The following is a 6,795-nucleotide window of genomic DNA, read 5'->3' as shown; positions in this document are numbered from 1 at the left end:
TTTTATGGGTCTGTCTTTAAGTCCATTATTGGAAATATAGTTATAGATGGCAACATCATTTTGAATGTATCAAGAAGTTTGTAACGATAAGGCTCAAATGGACTCGTATCCAGAGCCGTAAAAACATTTACAAAAAAAATAATGTATCAAGTAGTATGGGTATTTCTGACACCTGAGGACGCGTTAGACGGCTTTTACCCAGTTACATCATATTACGTATACTTGATAGGAATTTTTGAAGGAAAACCTTGGACAAACCAAGTTTAGACTTCTGTTACGTGGGTAGTACGACGACTTGCTACGTGTCAGAAATTGTTTTGTTATAGCTATTTAGGATTAAGTGGATACAAAATAAACACGCTATAGGCATAGGCAATCTCTGATGTCTATAAAAAAGATCTTTTTATATATATAAACTTATTTGTTTATTAAAAAAATACTTTTTAGCTTCGCAAATATTTTGAGATATTAAAAAGATCGCAATTTATTGAATTTTCCATTGACATAGCTTCCGAGAAGTCCATGTTCTATCTTAAACTTAAAAAATAAATGAATTATATGGAGAAGTGTTAAATTTTTTCGGGATAAAACTAAAACTAATGTACATTTGAGCACTACCGCATATTACGATGGTGAGGGTAGAAATAAAACCGTAAAAATGGTAATGAAAATCTATTTTGGATGAGTTATACGCAGTCGTTAATAGAAGCAGATTTAATTAAGTTTATACGTATTTGTATTACTGTGTCTTAATATGAATGTAAAGTGACGTAACGTATATTTTCCTTAATTATTAATTATGATTAATTACGTATTAGTAATAAAGGGCACACCGACAGGAGAAACCGTGAGCATTAGGTAATCATAAATTTAAATGAGTCAACGATATGACATAAGATGTACAGTATGAAATTGTTTTAATCAACACGCAACAATTAAATTGAGAATTAATTCTTGTTTTCAATTACGTAATAATATGTTTTGACGTATGATCCAATAGTAGGTATTTTTGACGAATAACTTACTCACTGTTACTCACATACAGCAGCAAGTAGCTATTCAAAAGCCTTTTGTATAATTTTAATTGGCACGCTTTGAATCATAGCGGTTAGACTAATGAAAGAAAAACTACGAATATGAAACTGTTTACATTTTTAAAATAATCTAGATAGCTTTAACGTTTATTATGTAAGTATATTAATAGAAATTTTAATTAATATGTTTAATACAATAGAATTTTACAATCTCATTTAGTAAGCGCCTCGAATTGATATTATCGGACTGTAAGTATGACAAGACAATGAAAGAAATATTCAAGGAATGAAAATATTACGAAACATAAATAAACAATAAAGGATATATAATAATTCAAGTTTAAACAAATGTGGAACAATTCAAACAGGAAAGTCGTATATTCGATCGGCTTCTTAAGATGCCGTTTCACAAGAAGGCGGTGTAGAAAGCAGTAGATTTCGCAGAACGTGGCGGCACAATGTAAGAGTAAGAAGAACTGCTACCTTCCCAGTAATGCGCGTTTGAATGTTATACGATGAAGACGTAAGCTCTGTATGTTGATACGGAATTTACTCTTAAGGGATGTCGTGTCAGGTTTTACGCAACAAATATAATGGCTGTTTCAGTCAGTCATTGCCTTTTTAATGCTTAAGTATGTATCTCTAATAAAAAGAGATAAAAAGTTATTATCCCGTATGCTTTCTTAATGATATAACTTATTATGAGATCTTACTTTGGCGAGTAGTCATTTAAATGAAACTAATATTTTCAGATTACTATGCGTCTTTTATTATTAAAAAAAAAAACTACACACTCCCGACGTTTCGGTGACTTTGCAGCTGCCGTGATCACGGGCAGATGTAAACGTCGGGAGTATGTAGTTTTTTAAAAGTAATAAAATACGAGTAGCAATCCGAAAATATTAGTTTCATTTAAATATATAACCTAATCTTTTACTAAACATCCGATTAAAACTAATTTTTATTAAGGGACGCAAGAGAGCATCTAACTAGAGAGCCATTATTGACAGTCGCATAAAGTAAGTCCTATAATAGACTCAGCTTTGTATGAGCGGATTAAAATATAAGAGACGCAAAATGCTTTATATATATATTTTACATATTGACACGATGAATGTCTTCAATGAAGAATGTTTATTCAAAATAAAGAATGATATACACCTTTATAATTTTTCAATACAGCTTTGAAAAGCATTATAATGTTGTATCGTTATTTAGTTTTATCTGAAGAAATATTATGCTAAAGCAATAAGGTCAACAGCTTGGCACACCGTAAGCTTTGCATAAGTAAGAACATGTTATCGAAACAATTCCCTATAATAGTATTACATGTAACCGCACTCTACTTAGCTTTATACAGAATATATGGAATTTATACAGAAAAATACTTCAAATAAATCCACTTTATTTTACCGATAAAATAGAGGATATTTTCACGTCATACGCGAAAAATATTACACATTCTGTAATATAGCGTCAGCGAATCAACCTCCAGATAATAAGTTTATCCCAAACAAAATAAATATCAATGTCGTAGTTGCATTTAATATTAAAACTAATTTATTTAAAAAAGACTTCTTCTTTGATAAATAATATCTGCATCATCGTCTGCATCATCATCCGTAGACATATAGCCGAAAAAATTAATATAGGTTTCCCGTTTGAATTAATGTTTAATTTCAAACCACAATAAAATTGCAATCAAAGTCCACTAATTTCAAGGCATTGCTGTGACGTTTCGTCCTATATTTATACGTACCAAAATATTTACTTAGACGAACGTGTGTTTGTAAATATAAATAGCAATTCTAAGAAAAACAATTATCTATTTTTGTGAGTACACTCGCGACGTAACGCTGTTTTGTTTTGCGTAATGAATCATCTGATTGTTTTACGATTGTTGTAGAAAGTTCTGTACTAAGAACTTATGTCTTATATTTGGAATTATTGGTTTATGAGATAAATGGAACTTAAAGTAACGTAATATATAATATATTAGGTATATTCTTATATTCCTGCCTGTGGTATTTATTTTATATACATTTGAATATGTCTTAGCAAATAGAAATATAGAAAAAATGTATTGCTGTCACTGAACATATAAAAATTAACTATAAATAAATATAATTTTATACAGAAAATATTATTTATATAATTTTTTTTTCTACAAATTTATTTAAGAAAGAAATATTACGACATTAAAAAAAAATAGAACGTGGTATAAATTTTCAAATATATTATGTAAGTTGCAATAATATTATTTCCTCTTTAGATATCGAAATTACATTTTAAATGTATCAATCATAAAACCACAGGGTAAATTGATGCGGAAGGAAAAATTTGTCATTATTGAGAAGTTTACAATGGATCATATTGTCATTTTAGAATACGTCATTTGTATTTGCGGATGAAACGTCAGAGTTAAATGAATGTTACCAAAGATGGCGTCGCGTCCCCGTTACAAAAGTATTCCGCATGACATACTCAACTGTTATTTTATTGAAGCGCTTTTTAAGTATATATATATTTGTGTTTTAAACGTTTAAATAGTAAGTTCGAATATTTATGCAGTAGACAAGGTAGACCTACTTTACAAGCTATATATAGATATAGTTTATAGATACTTAAAACACGTTTGCATAGCCAAACTGCATACGCAAAGGCGCCAGTTTTTCATTCATAAAACCTTGCATTTTATAGTATCAACATAGGCTAATATGTATGGAAAACTCGAAACGCCCCGTATTCTGTTTGGCGTTACAAATCTGTAATAAAGGTACAAATATTATCGAATCCAAAAATTATTTAATTTTTTTTTTTTATTTATACGAAATCACATAACGTATAAGCAAAACAGATAAGAGGTTTCTTTTGATATTAAATATTTTGTGGCTTTGGAATGTTAAATATATATATATGAAGATAATGATAAAAATATTTTCTTGCATCTTATGTATATATTTCCCCTGTATTGTATTATATGCATAAATATATATGCATAAATTGCTCCGCATGTATGTATAATACTATCTTTGTGTATACCGACTATGCCGTGTCTCGGGCGACCGCACACCCTAGTGGAAAACGATTTAAAAATTCGTAGAAGCACGGCGACGTTCACTCAATTTAGGTATTGAGAACGCACTTCCTACAATTTGTCGTGGGAAGGCATCGCCGGAAACAGCCTCGGATATTTATAGATATTTTATATCATAGGAAAGATATATATATACACCCATTTTTAATTATATCTATTAAAATCTTTAATTTTTATATATATATTAAAATTTCCTAACATACAAATAATATTATTATAATCACTGAGTCATAATTTCATTATATCAAAATAAATATACATTATGAGACCTCTATTTCTTAACTTGCAAGAGCAAACGTGAAATAATTTCATAAATTATAGTATAAAACAATTTTATGAATAAAATAAAATGTTGTCCACCCCTGCGGGCGTTCCAACGCTTTCTGAGGGTTACGTGGAAATTAACCGGAAACTGCAATTTACCTCCAACAGCACATAACATCCTATGAATTATTTAATAACAAGCACAAACATTAATCTCAATACCTCATGTGGAATACGAGCCGTACGTTTATACCATACCACAACTTGTAAAGGAAACTCCAATTTTCAGTTAATATATCTTAATGTTCTGTGTTGTTTTTTTTTAAATACAAGACGACTTCAAATGTGATTACTAAAGATAATGACAAGCTATTTATTTAATTACACTAAAAAAAATTCTCATACATACTTTTTGCCTAACCATCTGTCACCGATGATTCGAACCATTCCATAAGGATTATTTAAATTTTGAAAGTTTATCAAGACGTAGAAATATATCATTATTCAAGAGATTTTCTTACGGGACGTTTTTTATATAAAAATAGTAAAAAAATATAGTCATATGAAAACAATATAAATTTTTTATAAACATTTTATCTTCCAAAATATATTAAAATTATCAAGTAAAAATGGCGTGTTGCGGTCCTTGTGGAGGTTGTGGACCCTGCGGGGGTTGCGGTCCCTGCGGGGGTTGTGGGCCCTGCGGGGGTTGTGGGCCCTGTGGGGGCTGTGGGCCCTGTGGGGGCTGTGGGCCTTGTGGGGGTTGTAGACCCTGTGGGGGTTGTGGTCCCTGTGGAGGTTGCGGACCCTGTGGGGGTTGCGGACCCTGTGGAGGCTGTGGACCATGCAGGGGCTGTGGACCATGCGGGGGCTGTGGACCCTGCGGAGGTTGTGGGCCCTGTGGAGGTTGTGCACCATGTGGAGGTTGTGGACCTTGTGGAGGTTGTGGACCCTGTGGTGGTTGTGGGCCGTGCGGAGGTTGTGGGCCTTGTGGAGGTTGCTGCGGTCCCTGTTAAGCGTCCTGTGTCATTTGTCATTGTCTAAGTACAGTCTTTGTGAAGGTCATGAATTTGGTTGAAAACGTCAATAAAATAATTGAACTGTTTATAAACAGCGTTTCTTTTACTTTAAATAATGAACCCAAGCTAGTGTTTTTGTAAAGATTTGTGTTGAAAGGTATAGCTTAAACTTTCTTATTTCTTATTCAGAATAAACTTTAAACTATTTAGGTTTATAAGTTTATAATTAACTATGCTTTTATTCATTCTCGTTAATGTGGGCCAAACCGCTATAGAAAGTGAGTACAGAGTTGGTCTTGTTGCTAATAAATGTGCTTTAAGATTTTCTCATTGTAATATGTATCAAACCAAAATAAACTTTATTCTAATGAGCATTCAGTGCTACTTTTGTGTAATCAACTGTCGCCGGCTTGGAATGCAGCCGTTCCTTTGAGAATAGCCAGCAAGACGAATTCCCCTTTTCCATTCAATTATAGTCATAAATACAAGATTGAATCTAGACTTCACTAACGAATTACTATTTAATGGATTGGGCTTTAAATTTTAATTTCCTTTTTAAATTATGAAAATGGTATTTCATCTTTCGAATCATTAATTCTCTTAATAATGAAAAAGCAAATATTAAATACACTTGATATCCTTGTCATAAAATTTAATCGAAATGAGAAACGAGTTCGTTAAAACATTTTAATTGAGATACATCAGACTTATGAGACATTATCTTCAAACAGGAATTATATGCCGTCGGAAACTGTAACAAAAATATTTTTACGTTAATTACACCTTCTATTATGGCGTTGGAACTAAAAACCTAATACATTAAGTTAAATTGCAAAAATTATAATGACAGACATGTTTAGAACCAGGTTACTAAAAGAAGCTAGTAAATATTTATATACCATTAACAAGAGAGCGAGCAACAAGGGCCTGGTAAAGGTCCACAGGGTCCACAGCCGCCGATGGAAGGATGGCAGTGTGATGAATAGAGACAGTAGCCACCTCCTTGCGGGCCTCCGACAAACCCTCCATAGTATACCGGCATTTTGGTAGTTGGTATTTAAACACTATAATTTTTCTTATTGTAGACCAACCAACTCTTTATTTTGGATCGACTGTTTCAAATGTCAATATATTTGTTTTTATGCAAGTCTTGTTTTATCTTCTATAATTAAATAGTTTCTTTATTCAGCAAAAAGTATTTTCTCATCGCGACATTAGGATAACATTGAGAAGAATTGCGCTAGATATTATTGACAAGAATGCTGGGCTTTTTAATATTTGACTATGTTATGATGTGAACTATTACATCTCTGGTGGTCCTCGTAAAAGAAAATACATAAACTCTCTTTTCCTTTAATCTCAACCCATAATTCCTTCCCGA

The 6,795-nt window shown here is 31.9% G+C and overlaps 1 long non-coding RNA gene across 1 annotated transcript; it reads right to left on the bottom strand.

The window, feature by feature from the left end:
- Positions 1-6,087: 6,087 nt before the first annotated feature.
- On the bottom strand, positions 6,088-6,795 carry LOC116773374 (uncharacterized). Its single transcript, XR_004353705.2, has 2 exons — positions 6,314-6,795; positions 6,088-6,165 (listed from the first exon to the last, which is right to left on the bottom strand). It is a non-coding gene; the product is annotated as an uncharacterized LOC116773374 (long non-coding RNA).

The sequence above is a fragment of the Danaus plexippus genome, chromosome 8 (assembly GCF_018135715.1).
Source record: "Danaus plexippus chromosome 8, MEX_DaPlex, whole genome shotgun sequence".
Classification (NCBI taxonomy): Eukaryota; Metazoa; Arthropoda; class Insecta; order Lepidoptera; family Nymphalidae; genus Danaus; species Danaus plexippus.
The sequence above is the reverse complement of the archived record's forward strand: the minus strand, read 5'-3'. Positions and strand labels throughout refer to the sequence as shown.